General features: G+C 43.0%; 1 non-coding gene across 1 annotated transcript; it reads left to right on the top strand.

Annotated features, from left to right (window-relative positions):
- The first annotated feature begins 1,495 nt into the window (after positions 1–1,495).
- Positions 1,496–1,602, top strand: LOC117285648. The gene has a single exon (XR_004516717.1). It is a non-coding gene; the product is annotated as a U6 spliceosomal RNA (small nuclear RNA).
- Positions 1,603–15,168: the final 13,566 nt, after the last annotated feature.

Here is a 15,168-nt window from a genome sequence, read left to right as displayed (position 1 = left end):
AACACAGATGTCTTGGATTCTGGCATCCAGCTCCTAGCCACTTAACTCTGAAGCCTCCAACATCTGAAGAGGGCAGTTTACCCCAAAGAGAAAGAGACACACGTGTCCCTCCCGTATTCAGTGCTATGGTCTGGATCTTGACTGTCCTCCACTGGCCTGTGCGTGGAAGGGTTGGTTACCAGCCAGCTACTGGGAAGAGGGAGAACCCTTAAGGAGTGGGCCTGGTGGGAAGAAGTCAGGTTATTGAGGCTGCCCTTGAAGGAAATACTGGGACACCAGCCCCTTCCTCTCTTTAGTTCCTAGTCACCAACAGGTGAGAAACTTTGCTCTATCGTGATCATCTGCCTTGCCCCAGGCTCAAAAGCAACAGCCAACTAACCATGGACTGAAACCTCAGAAACCATGAGCCCAAATAAACTTTTCCTCCTTTTCAATTAATAACCTCAGCCATTTGTCACAGGAAGTGACAGAAAGCTAACATGTTTGGAAATAAGGGTATGGGAGGATCTGATATCCCTAAAAATATTTCATAGGGAAACCAAAGTTCCAGTGAAATGAAATGTTTAAAAAGCAAGATGTCACTTTCGAAGTACTGCAATAGCCTCTTGCCCGGCTTCAGCTATTCCTTCCAGTTATCCTTGCTGCTTTCAGTGATCATCCTGGAGCATAAATCCGGGCCCCCTGCTTCAAAGTCTTTGTCAGGATGCAGTTTGGGTCCCAACAGGCCCACAAGGCCCAACATCACCTGCTGCCCTGCCTGTCTATGCCCTGGCCACCTCCGGCACACATGCTTCTCCCCTTGAAGCCCCTGCCCTTGGTTACAGGTCCCAAAATGTCACCCTCCCTCAGTCTTCAGGCAAACACCTACTGGGCCTCTGTGGGTCTGATGAAGGGTCAGCCCTGGTCTTCCTGTCACCGCCTCAGGGGCCCCTACTCCACCTGCCCACACTTGCAACATACCCTTTGTCACATAGATTGAGCCGTATCTGTTTGCACGCTTGTTCCCTGCTACTCTTGAGGCCAAAGTCTGGTTCTCATATGTTTTTAGATCTGTAGCACAGGACACAGAGAATGGCACGGGTCCAGAGCTCAGTAGATGCGTGACAAATGAATAAATAACTGAACAACTCCACGAGGTCACGGTGGTCTTTGTCCTCAGAGTATTCTCTGACTACTTCGAACAGTACTTTATTTTAAATTATAGGACTTAGTGTCTAATTTTGGACATCCCAAAATTCCAGTTTGGGGTGATGCAAATGCTCTGGACATGGACAGTGATATCAGTGGCACCGAGATGCAAATATACTTGATGCTGCACAACTGGATAAAGAATGGTTAAACTGGAGAATTTTATGTTGTGTGTATATTACCACAAATAAAACAAAAAAATCTTCGAATCCAGACCACCAAGAAACTAGCGACCGAAGGGATAACCCAAGAATTTGATCATGGAAAAGACGACAAAGAAAGCTCATACACAAAAACAAGGCCTCAAGTGCTCGCTTCGGCAGCACATATACTAAAACTGGAACGATATAGAGGAGATTAGCATGGCCCCTGCGCAAGGATGACATGCAAATTTGTGAAGCGTTCCATATTTTTTGGGAAAAAAATGAGAACCAAAACCACCTATCATGTGAAGGTACAAGATCCCAATAATGAATGTAACTGTACTGTATACCTAAAATGTACCACTAAACTCAAGAAAAAAAAAACAAGGCCTCAAGTACAGGCTCTTGTTTTAGAATGCAGACCCAAACCCAGGAGAAGAGCTCCTGCATCACATAAAGTTCTTTGTACCTGGAGATTCTGAACCCCTAGAATATCCCCGGCACATGTTTAGAATTGCTGGGACTAGTAGCTCAAGGCTTAGGAAGAATGTCGATGCACAAGTCTCTCTCCTGTCACCACACCATGACAGTGAGATCTGACCCCTGCCTAAACTCTCCTAAGGGACAGATCACTCCTGCCCGAAATACACAACCTCAGCCAGACCAGAGCTCCTCTCGCCTGCACAACCTGCCTTATCCTCGACGTTTGGGCTGCTTTCCTACGAGGAAGCCAATCCGTGTCTGACCCTGTACCTACTTTTAATGTAACCCCTTCACCATCCCTCTGACAAAAGCTGTAATCCCCCCAGAACAAGTCTTTCATTTTCTCGGCTGAAAACACAGGACTCAAGGTCATTAAACTTGCAATAGGAAAAAGCAGGACTACAGAGATTCTGGAGAGCATTTTTCTCCTGGTCTCATTTGCAGTTGTTTTACTAATCAGAAACAGGCCTAAGCTGCCATCGTCATTATCTATCACCAGAAGGCAAGGGGAGAAATCCACGTACCCGCAAGACAAGCAAGATCAAAGCCAGAAGGCAGTGAAGTCCACCCCTCCGTTTCGTGTGGGATGAGGCCAATCATGGCTCCAAAGAGACTTCATGCCACCGAGCGCCCAGGACGCGGCAGCTCCAAGGATACTCCACGGAGTCATGGGTTACTGGGCACCGTTTGCACTGCCATGTGGAACACCCTTGCCGCAGTCCTGGTTCTTCCTTTCTGAGGAGTTCAACAGCTTTTTCCCCCACAATCCACTCCCACAAACAGCCTCTGAATAGGGCTACCTGACAACACTGCTTTAAGAGAAGAGCTGTGGAGAGCATTTTATTATTGTTGTTGTTGTTATTATTATTGTTGTTGTTATTATTTTGTGGTCCTAGGGATTGAACCCAGGGACTCTGCACTGAGCTACATCTACAGTCCATTTTTAAATTTTTATTTTCAGGCAGGGTCTCACGAAATCACTAAATTTGCCGGGTTGGCCTCAAACTTGCTGCCCTTCTGCCTCAACCAGAGTGTTGGGAGTTATGGGCCAGACCTGGCAAGAGAGAGTATTATCCTAGAAGGAAGGAAATATCCATAAAATATTTTATCCATAAAGACAGAGTTGTCTATTTTTACAAATAAAGGGAATGGCCACCCTCCTGTGTGCCTATGGTAAACACCTGGGCAAGGCTAGCACAGAGGTCTCTGCAAACCTCCTGTTCACAAAAGAACCAAGGATGTTAAGTATTTCATACACTGGTTACATTCCAAGCAAACATAAACTGTAAGGGTCACAGAGTCATCTGCAAGTCAGAGCCCCAGGCCCTCCAGTCCCCCCTGTCTCCCACATTCCTTCCACTGCAGTCAAAGACAGTTCGTAGAAGGAGGTGACCCCCACAGGTGTCTTGGGCAGGAGCTGCGATCCACATCAAGCCTAGCTGTTGTCTGGGGGAAGTGTCTGGCAGAAGACATGCAGCAACTCCCTTCAACTCTAGGTTCACTATCGCAGGCGCTCAGTCAGCTGGGCTCTGACAGAGCAGAAAGAGAAAGAAATAACCCCATGAGAGACCCCAGAGAGGACCCTTCCTGAACTTCTCTGATCCCATCCCGTGGACTATGACATCCCACTGCCTAGCAAGCTCTGAGAGGATCTTCACAGACCTGATGCTATTTCTTCCCCAAACAAATATGTGCTGCAAAAGAAGGCCAGTGTTTCTCACAAGGAACAAACAATGAGGTAAAATTTCTCAGAATATTTCACCGCCTTTAAATACAGCAATGCGTCCCTGCTTGTGGCTCTTCCCTTTACCTCTAGACAGGAAGAAGAAACAATTAGAAATAGAACAAACAAAAGAGGCTTTAGAATAAATATTTACATAATGCAAGAGATCTTAGGACTCAGATATGCTATCTTGGCTATTTTTAAATCATAGCTGGATTCAGTGACTCTACATCTGACCACAGAATTATACACTTTAACTCCCAATTTTTTGTACCTATCGTTCCCTCATCTTTTTTTTTTTTTTTATTTTTCTTCCAAGGCCTCAAGTACACTAGGCAAGCACTACCACTGAGCTACAGCCCCAGCCCCTGTAGTTGATGTTTTAAATCAACTCTTGAATTGACAGCATCTCAAAGGGTCTTGACCAACAGGCTCTTGCTCCTGGCCTTTGTGGGGAGAGCCATCTGCTACGTGGAATTGAGCAAGCAGCCCTGTCTCATGTATACTTTTCCTCTTCCACACTCTGTTCTGGCTCTCCATGCTCACATCAGCACCTCACCTGAACAACCCAAAATAATCTTGTTCATAGCACAGGTGACCCCAGGCGCCCCCAGGCGCCCCCCTCCCAAAGTGAACAAGACTGAACACCAGCCCCTGAGACCTAGAAAAGAAGTCAGTTTCAGCCTCCTAAGAGTCTTATCTCAGACCTACACTCATTTTTGGTGGAGCTAAACTATATCATAATGATTTCGTCCTTTCTCAAAAAAAAAAAAGGAATGTGGACCTAGCATTCTGTAATTCATATGTATATTCACTGCATCTGTTCGTATATAACATTCACATAAGATCATAGCCAAATGCAGCCTATATTCCAGGAATATATGATTACATCATTGATAATTTTGCATTAACATTGGCATAGGCAATGCATTTTACAAAAGCATCTCTAGAAATCGAAGCTCCACTCTTAGATTTTCCTGTACCTATTTCTGGCTGCTGTCGACTGTGTGTGTCACCCTATCCTCCTTCCTTTCTCTGCACAAATGCACTGGCAGCTGGGGGCTGGTTGGCTCCGGGTTGTAATGGAATATGTGGCCTTTCACCCCTGGGTCACAATACTGATCTGGGCTGCATCAGCAGCATGTGAAAGCAGTTACTGTACCATCTAATGGCCTTGTTCAAGACAAAAGCCACTGTTCTAACTTTTCACCCTGGTGGGAAGCTTCAACCAGGGAAGGCAGCAAGCACTGGGCAATGGGACCCCAAAAGAAACTCCCTATTAGCCCCAGTCCATGAAAATGGCTTCAAAGTCTTTCCCAGAAAACTCTGGGCACTTGACAGTCTGATGACTGTGGCATTTCATCTGCAGGCAGAGACCTTGGACAGGTAACACGATGGTAAAATTCCTTTTCTTTAACCTGGAAAGTGTCAGGCACCAGTAAGAGGCAGGGGTTTTAATAACCCACGAAATCCTACCAGCTCTGAAGGGCCTTTCTCCAAAAACAGGCTGGGAGGAATCAGACCAAAGGGCGGGCAGGACTCTTGGGCTCTGATCTGAGCTAACTGGTGACATGGACCAAGGCTCCAGACCCCTGAGCAGTGATGGGCAGAAAAGAGAGGCTCCTCCACTGCACCAAAATCGGAGCTCACCAGTTTCTGCATTGTCCCGCCCACCGACTGGGCGGGGCCGAAGGGCAGGGGCTGTGTCTTGTTCCGTCTCCATCGCCAAGTCTGATGGCCACACATATGTACCTTGAGACGAAAGCCAAAGAAATGTTGAACAAGTGCATGAGCAGGCAGATGGACAGACAGATGATGAGAAAATGAAAATAAATGAACTGAATATTAATGATGCGAAATGAATCCCAGAGCAAGGGGGCCCCAAACTACATGCTTCAGTTTTACCTTTTTCTCTACGTGATGGCAGTTTAGGAGAGGAAGTTGGACCCTGACACTTAACATATGCCTACTAATGACAGATAAAACATGCCTGCCTTGGGCAATTCTTATTATTCACAACACTTAGGGGTCAGGGAACTGAGGGTGAAAGCAGTTAAGGGCCTCACTCTGTACAGCACTGGTGATGGTCTGAGGACTCCAGGGAGCACACTCCTAACTGTGCAAGGCTGGATCCCCTCAGGCTCCCTCTGAGCCCCTGTGCTGTAATTATAAAGCACTAATGAATACAAAGAATAGTCTGAAGCTCCCAGGAGTAAAGATGGCATGCAGTGCTAAAAATGTAAAGCATTCAATGTTACAGTGATTTTTGCCCTAGCTAAGAATTATAAAGTGGGTATAAGAAGTCCATGATCCTACTCAAACTGTACCCAAGGGTGCTTCAAATAGCGTGATGAACACCATTCCATGTCTTTCCCCACAAACCAACAAACCCAAATAATGCAGGCAGAACACCCTGCCGGCCTGAGCTCTGCACTAAAGGACTGGAACCCAGCCTGCAGATACCTTTCAATGGAGGCAGACTCTTCTGTGTTTCCAGATCCTCCTCCATTCTGCGTACACTAACACCTTGCCAGATAATGGTGACAGTATCGACCCCATTGCCAAATAAAGGGGAGATTAAACCAATGTCTGGGGCCCAGGACCTAAGCCAGTGACCTCATGCTTGCTGCAAAGTACTGCATGCTTATGCTTTCCCAAAATCCATCTACTGAAACCTAATCCCCAAGGCAAGAACCTAGAAGGCAGGATCTGTAGGATCAGACTGGGTCACCAAGGGCAAAGCTAGGCAGTCCCCCTCCACATGAGGACACAGGGAGAAGGTGCTCTTCACAAACCAGAAAGGGGTGCTCTCCAGACCCCAAATCTGCCAGTGCCTTGACCTTGGACTTCCCAGCCTTGGCACTGTGAGATATAAATGTTTCTGTTATTTCTAAGCACACACACCACCACCACCACCACCACCACCCCTCTTCAGGAATTTTTGTGGCTGTGGTCCAAGTAGACTAAGACTTGTTCTCTCAGTCCAGTTTGTGACCAATGATGAGTTTATCCTTGGAATCTATTCCCACCAAGAAAGGAAACCTGATACTTGCTACCTCCTAGCAACTAGTGATGTCACAAGCCCCTCCTACTGATGTCACAGCCTCCTCCAATCCCTAATACTGCCTCATTCAACTCCACCCCAGCGCAGGCTAACCCCACCCTGCTATAAAGATGCTCCCTGTTCTGCCATGTTGCTTTCTCGCCTTTGTATGGAGGCAGAACAGAAGATCCTCCCCATAATAAAGGATTGTTCCAGTCCTGGTCTGGTCCTAGTTTTCAGCTCTCTTTACCTAACACCCATTCCTTCCATTCCCTAAGCCTCCAATGAGCATTCCCACAATGCTTTCTTCTGCAAGAGGACAGATGACTACGTGAGCTGTAGATTGAGCAAACCTAAAACAAACATACTGATTAACAAGAAATGCAATGACCCCCAAACTAGACAACCTATAAATGTCTAGACTAAGATCTGCCCAAGACAGAGTGGCTCCTGTGGCTCTTGCTCCTCGCTCCTGTGAATTCTCTGCTTCTCTGGCAAAGCAGACCCTGTGATCAAGACAGCATCGTGTCACTTCCCAGACGTCACCTCCCACCTCTCCACAGTCTGCCATCCTCCCCTCCTTTAGCAGCATCTTCCCTTTCCCTGCGGACAGTCCCATTACACAGCAGTGGCCATTTTCCCCCTCAAAAATCCTCAGAGAATCCATGTTTTTAGAAAATCACTACTAGGGAGGGCAGGGGTAAGGGGAAAAAATGAGAATCAAGACTGTCATGTAGAGGTACAAGATCCCAACAATGAATGTAACTGTACTGTATCCCTAAAATGTACCAATAAACTCAATTAAAGCTGAGAAAAAAAATTCACTACTGTCTACTAGGCCAAACAAAGCACAAACTGATAATATCGCTAAGTATGGAGCATAGAATCAAGGAGACCCACATGGACAAAACAGCTACATAAATAAATTCTATCAAAATGCCCGTGGACATCAAGAAGCCTGAGGTTTCCTGATGACCCCAGGCAAGCTTCCTAAATCTCTTCATCATTCTGTTAGCTACTTCCTGACCACCATAAAAGGACATTATGGAAAATCACTAAAAACTGCAAGCACGCTATAAAAAAGGTAAATTAGCACAAACCACCATCACAAAAAGCTCACAACCCAGCAACTTCCTTCCCCCAAGTGGACATTTCACACAGGAAGCCAAGGGCCTGATTAGGCAGATTGAAACCGTGCCTTTGTTTTGCATTTACCACCCTGGCTGCAAAAAACGCTCATAAAGCCATCATGGGCAGACCTGCAGCTGCCAACAGCTTCCTCCACTCTGCTCTCAGCCAGCCGACAGCCACCCTGCTCTGCTGAATGCCCTTTTAACTTCACAGCCCACTTTATTAGCTGCCTTGACCTCCAATAAAAGCTTGGGCCTAACAATATCTGAAACCTAAGACAGGATGTCTACCATGCAACCAACTTGCGTGCTGCCTTAGGGGCTTCATAAAGTGTACATGTTCACACACACACTATGCACCCATATGCACACAGACCATTAGAAGGTTTCTTTGGAAATTTAGACCTAATTGATGCCCCTAATTAATTTAGGGGCAAAGAACAAAAGAAATACAAGACACACTAAGGACATAATGGAAGAAAACTTGTGCGGAGGGTTAGTTGTGCATAAGGCAAAAGTCTGAACTGGTTGGGTTTACAGCAGAATGCTCTGTTTGTATTCTAGTAATGTGGGCACACAGAACTTTGCAGAAAGGTAAGGAGTAAAGGGAAAGCTGGTGCTCTACCCTTAACTCTATTCGCTCCAAAAATCATAATGTGCTTTGGACTAATAAAAGCCAAACGAAGCTCTGCACTCCCTGAGTTGTGTTTAGATGAAAACACAAAGTCTTATATGCAACACAAAAGTTAGGGAAACATTCCTCAGGAAGTAGATAGTTTAAAGAAACTTACAAAGCCAACCTAGCTGGTGATAAAGGAAAAAATAAAACCACAATAACTGAATTGACCTTGTTGACCCATCTGGCAGTACCTGCTATCTCTTTCCCCAGACCACAGAATCAAACCAGAGTTCTAATGCGTGCTATATAAATACAAATAATGGCATAAACAGTGATGACTCTCCCCTGTTTATTATCAGATCATAGTGCAATCAAACTAGACATCAATAGCACAAGAAACTATAGAAACTTCACAAGCACATGGAAACTGAACAACACTCTCCTAAACAATCAATGGATTACAGAGGAAATTAAAGAAGAAATTAGACAGTTTTTACAAATAAATGAGAATGCCAATACAACATACAGGAATCTTTGGGACACAATGAAAGCAGTTCTACGTGGAAAATTCATAACATTGAATGCCCACACTAGGAAAACAGAGCGGGCTCAAATAAACAACTTAACGATGAAACTTAGACTCCTAGAAAAACAAGAGCAAGAAAAACCCAAAGCTCGAACAAGAGAGGAAATTATAAAGATCCGAGCAGAAATCAATGCAATTGAAATTAAGAAAACGATACAAAAAATAAATGAAACAAAGAGCTGGTTTTTTGAAAGAATAAATAAAATTGACAAACCCTTAGCTAATCTTATCAAAAAAAGGAAAGAAAAGGCTCAGATCCATGCAATTAGGAATGAAAAAGGCGAAGTCACAACAGATCCGAAAGAAATCCAGAGGATCATGAACACCTACTTTGAGAACCTGTACTCTAATAAAATGGAAAACACAGAAGAAATGGACAGATTTCTAGATACTTATGAATTACCAAAGTTGAACGAAGAAGATAAAAACATTTTAAACACCCCAATCACAATCAGTGAAATTGAAAATGTAATTAAAAACTTACCAACAAAGAAAAGCCCAGGCCCTGATGGATTCACTGCTGAATTTTACAAGACATTTAGAGAAGAACTACTACCATTACTCTTCAAACTTTTCAATGAAATTGAAAGAGAAGCTATACTTCCAAATTCATTCCTGGAAGCAAGTATCACTCTGATTCCCAAACCAGAGAAAGATACAACCAAAAAGGAGAACTACAGACCAATCTCCTTAATGAATATAGATGCAAAAATCCTTAATAAGATACTAGCAAACAGAATACAGAGGATTATTAAGAAGATCATCCATCATGACCAAGTCGGATTTATTCCAGAGATGCAAGGGTGGTTCAACATACGAAAGTCAGTGAATGTAATACATTATATTAACAAAGTCAAGGACAAAAACCATATGATCCTCTCAATAGATGCAGAAAAAGCATTTGATAAAATTCAACACCCATTCATGATAAAAACCCTGCAAAAAATTGGAATAGATGGTCTATACCTCAATTTAATAAAGGCTATTTATGAAAAACCATCAGCCAACATCATATTGAATGGCCAAAAACTGAAAACCTTCATGTTAAAATCAGGAACAAGACAAGGATGCCCACTATCGCCACTTCTCTTCAATATAGTTCTGGAAACATTAGCCACAGCAATTAGACAAGAGAAAGAAATTAAAGCAATAAAGATAGGAAAGGAAGAAGTTAAACTATCATTATTTGCTGATGATATGATACTCTACATTGAAGATCCAAAAAACTCCACCAAAAAACTTCTAGACTTAATTGACAGATTCAGTAAAGTATCTGGATACAAGGTGAATACCCAAAAATCAATAGCCTTTCTATACACAAATAACAGACAGACAGAAAGAGAAATAAGGGAAAAAATTCCTTTTACAATAGCATCCAAAAAAATGAAGTATCTAGGAATCAATCTAACAAAAGAAACAAAAGATCTCTACACTGAAAACTACAGCACTCTGAAAAAAGAAATCGAAGAGGATATAAAAAAATGGAAAGATATCCCCTGCTCCTGGGTAGGAAGAATCAACATAGTGAAAATGGCCATACTACCGAAACTGCTATATACATTCAATGCAATGCCAATTGAAATTCCAACACTATATTTCACAGAACTAGAAAAAAGAATCCAAAAATTCATTTGGAACCACAAGAGACCTAGAATAGCAAAAGCCATTATAGGCAACAGTCACATGGCACCAGGTGTAACAATTCCCAATTTGAAACTATACTACAAAGCCACTGTGATAAAATCAGCATGGTACTGGCAAAGAAATAGGCCTGAGGATCAATGGAACAGACTGGAAGACACAAAAACAAATGCAGATGTACTCAGCTACCTCATCTTCGACAAAGGAGCTCACCATCCTCAGTGGAGGAAAGATAGCCTCTTTAATAAATGGTGTTGGAAAAACTGGATATCAACCTGTCACAGATTAAAATTAGACCCTTATCTTTCGCCATGCACTAAATTAAAATCCAAATGGATTAAAGATCTAAATATTAAAACAGAAACATTAAACTTGCTGGAAAGTAAGTTAGGCAGAACTCTGGAAGACATTGGTATAGGAAAAGACTTTATGAACAAATCCTCAGTAGCACGGGAACTAGCAGAAAGAATCAACAACTGGGATCTCATCTTACTAAAAAGCTTCTGTACTTCAAAAGAAACCATTAGCAGAACTAAGAGACAATCTACAATGTGGGAAAAAATTTTTACCAGCTGTACCTCAGACAAAGGACTATTATCAAGGATATATAAAGAACTCAAAACAATCAGTCCCCCCAAATATAAAGACCCGATCCAAAAATGGGCATCCGAAATGAACAGACATTTCTCATACAAAGAAGTGAAAGCAGCAAGAAAATATATGAAAAAATGTTCCACATCACTGGTCATTCGAGAGATGCAGATGAAAACAACACTGAGATTCCACCTCACCCCACAAAGAATGGCTGCTATCAAGAAATCACACAATAACAAATGTTGGCGGGGTTGTGGGGAGAAAGGAACCCTCCTCCATTGTTGGTGGGAGTGCAGACTAGTGCAACCACTATGGAAATCAATATGGAGATACCTCAAAGAGCTTGGACTGGAGGTTCCATTTGACCCAGCCATCCCTCTGTTGGGTATCTTTCCAAGAGAACTAAAAGAATCATATCACAGAGAAGTATGTGCACCCATGTTTATAGCGGCACAGTTTGTAATAGCTAAATCTTGGAAACAACCTATTTGCCCATCCGTTGGAAACTGGATAAAGAAGTTGTGGTTTTTCTATAAAATGGAATATTACTCAGCCATAAAGAGCGAGAGAATAGATTCATTCATAGGAAAATGGATACATATTGAAGATATACTCCTAAGTGAAATAAATAAGTCCCACATGTGTAAATACCAAATAGTTTCCCTGGTGTGAATATTCTGCAACAATGCATAAGATTCTAATAAGATTACTGACATTTAGAAATGGGAGGAAAGGAGCTAAAGGTGTAGGGAAGGTGTGATACGTAGGGGAAGAACAAAAAGGGAAAAGAAAAAAATGTGAGAGAATGAAAAGATGAAAATAAAGTGTTTGTAGATGGGGAGGGGAGGAGGGGGTGAAGGGAGGGCAGAGGTAAGGGGAAAAAAATGAGAATCAAGACTTGCCATGTAAAGGTACATGATCCCAACAATGAATGTAACTGTACTGTATCCCTAAATGTACCAATAAACTCAATAAAAAAAAAAAAAAACAGTGATGACTCTTTCTAGGAATTTGAAAATATAGGGGAAAAAGAGAAATCAAGGAGCCAAGCAGTTTGGGGAAGTTTCAATGGAGACTTTAAAGGAATGATGACTATAATGTTTGGAATCTTCTTGTTCCTATATTTCTGCCCTGAAAAAACTCTACACAAATTATTTCTAAATCCTAACCAATACAGCAGATATTCCTAATAAAACTAACGATCAAGCAGTTCTTTCTAAATTCTCAGGCCATACTTCTCCTCAAACACTGCTTACCAAATTGCTTTCATAAAATCAACTCTCCTTTTGTTTGTCCAAGTTTATTTGTACTTACAAACAGAGAAGATGGTACAGCAAATAGCTTTACTAAAAAACAGGAAGCAGTTGGGGTTGAATCTCCAGCCAGAATGTGTGCTTCACACACATAAGGTCGTGGGTCCCCGGCTCAGCACAAGAAAGAAAAGAAATAAACAGGTAGAACTCAATTTATGGTCCAAGGGCAGGACATCAGTGACAAGGGCACTACCAGTACCTTCACCTGGGTGGACTGACAAGTTTTTCCGGCGATCCCACCACATGGTCCCCAGGAACAGATTCAGGCTCCCAGTTCAGCCACAAATCCACCTAGGATTTTGTCAAGCGTACCCCTATGGAACTGAGGACGAAAGTTGGGCTCCATAAAATCTCAGGGCCCTCTCCAGTTTTGCAGAGACACACAGCCTGAGTCCACCAAGCCCTGTCCTCTTAGCTTACAAAAGAAAAATGCATCTAACACAGCAAAGTCCTGGGTTCCATATCCTGCACTACGAAAACATTAAAGAATGAGAGAGAAATAAAACACAGGTTGGCTGAGTGGCTTTCCCAAGATTGCAGTGTTAATTCCACTGGAGGCTGGACTGCACTTCCCCTTCCAGGTGTTAGGGTGACCCTAAGACTGGGAATCTCTTCCCCTCTACCTCATTCTGTTCCTTCTCTTCCTTCCCCCCCTGCCCCTTAGTCCCCACTGCCATGCTGGCCACCTTGGTAGAGGAAAGCGATGCTCAGGTCCCCAGCCATGGGACCACAGGGAAGGCATCTGGGGTCAACTCTTCAGCTGCCCACTCTGGACCAAGATACCCTTCTATCGAAGGAACAAATTGAACCAGGCAGCTGATTGCTTTTCTTAAAAAAAATAGTGATTGCTCACTGTTTGCCTGAAGTTGACTATTTACTTTTTGCATAACCTTTTGGTTAGACAGCTGGACAGCTTTTGGTTGTTGCCTTTATTTTTGGCTTCTTATCAGTTAATACATAAATCTCCCACTGTAGCATAAAGCTACCAGTCAGATGGCATGGGGGAAGGAGGCAGTAATTACAATCCTAAAGAAAGCAACCACTATAAATAAGGTGAAAGTGTTTCATGGGAAAGCATAGCTGCTCATCACTGCTAAGTAAAAGATAGAATTGCACCACACACACACACACACAAAACGCTCAAGCTAAGTTCCTATATTATCTTACGGGGGAAAAGGCTTCAATTAGCCATTAGCAAACTCAGACATCACTCAGATGAGATAAAGAATTATTAAACTAAAATTTATACTCATCACCCTTGTGGTAGAATGGCAGATTTTAACTTATTACTTGCAGTTCACACTTTCAAACAAAAAAAAATTAAAAGTAAATAGCAATTTTGTGAATAAGAATTACTCAAGATTTGAGAAGTATGCTAGGATTGAACTAAAATTTCTTTAAAAACTTTTTATGGTGGGCAACAGTATTGAACTTAAACTCCAATAAAAAGAGGTTTTAAAATACCTCCTCAGGGTCAGGTAATTAGTTCAGTGTTTCTGCTGCCTACCTTGCAGGCTCAAGGTCCTGAGTTTGATCCCCAGTACCAAAAATAAACAAATAAATAAATAAAATACCCCCTCAGATGCAACCTAACCTAGGACACTCAAGAAATATTCAGATAGGGCTAGGGATTTAGCTCAGTGGTTCCACCACCTGCCTCACAAGCGCAAGGTCGAGTTCAATCCCCGATACAAAAAAATAAAATAAAATACTCATACACATCTCTGCATATCTAAGTTGCTCTACCCCTGATCAGCCGACCTATCTCAGAGCTAGTAAGAGCCCTCCCTCCTACACCAACTCCAGCCCAGCGCTGAGATCCAGGCAGAAACACTTCGGTGGGAAAGGTGTCTTCCCTATTTCCAGACTTCTCCAGAGTCTGGTTAGGAATGGACAGGATGGGATCAGCAACATACAAGAGCAAAGCAAACCGTCTGAGAAAGATAAAACTAGATTGGATGGCGGATAAGCCCAAATTCCTGGTGATGTTCAGATCTGCACATGGCATTCACAGTCACTGGAGGAAGTCTGCTGTACTTCATCCACCAGAGCCCCAAATGCCAAATGCCCGTCTGCAGTGCTCCCTGTGGGGGGCCACTGAGAGGGGCAGGGCTTAAAGAAGGGATTTCCATCTGTGACAAAGACTCTCGATCCATATTCATGGCCACTCAGATAAACAGAGTAGCTATTTCCATCAACTGAGCTCTCAAACTTTCCATGGAGCCACATATGACTGAAAACTATGAGATGCTTTATTGACTTGGAGATGAAGAACGGGACAAGAAAGAGCTAAATGGTTCCACTGTCTCTACTCCATTCCATTTTCTCCATTTTTGGTGTCAGAGCACTGGAAACAGCAGGAAAGGAAGGAAACAGAAGGGGCTTTTTAATGAGCTGAAGAGTCAATGGAATAATAGAAAGTGGCAGTTAAACATTATCTTGCAATTTCACTGAATCCTCACCACCACCTTGGTGGGATCCTGTGATTCTGCATTGGGCAGATGGGAATAACCAGGTTCGGAAAGTCTGAGCGGCTGCCCAAGGCTACTGTAAGAGATGGAGCCTGACATTGCACCCAGGTCTGCTGACTTGGGGTCTTCATTTCATGGTAATAAGAATGTCAGAAGATAAATTTCTCATAACCTTTTAGGGTTCTCAACAATTCCAACTGCTTCAATGTCTTCACCATTCCATGCACTACTGGA

Source organism: Fukomys damarensis, unplaced genomic scaffold (assembly GCF_012274545.1).
Source record: "Fukomys damarensis isolate Sample0158 unplaced genomic scaffold, DMR_v1.0_HiC HiC_scaffold_11, whole genome shotgun sequence".
Classification (NCBI taxonomy): Eukaryota; Metazoa; Chordata; class Mammalia; order Rodentia; family Bathyergidae; genus Fukomys; species Fukomys damarensis.
This window is presented reverse-complemented; position numbering and strand designations above follow the sequence as displayed.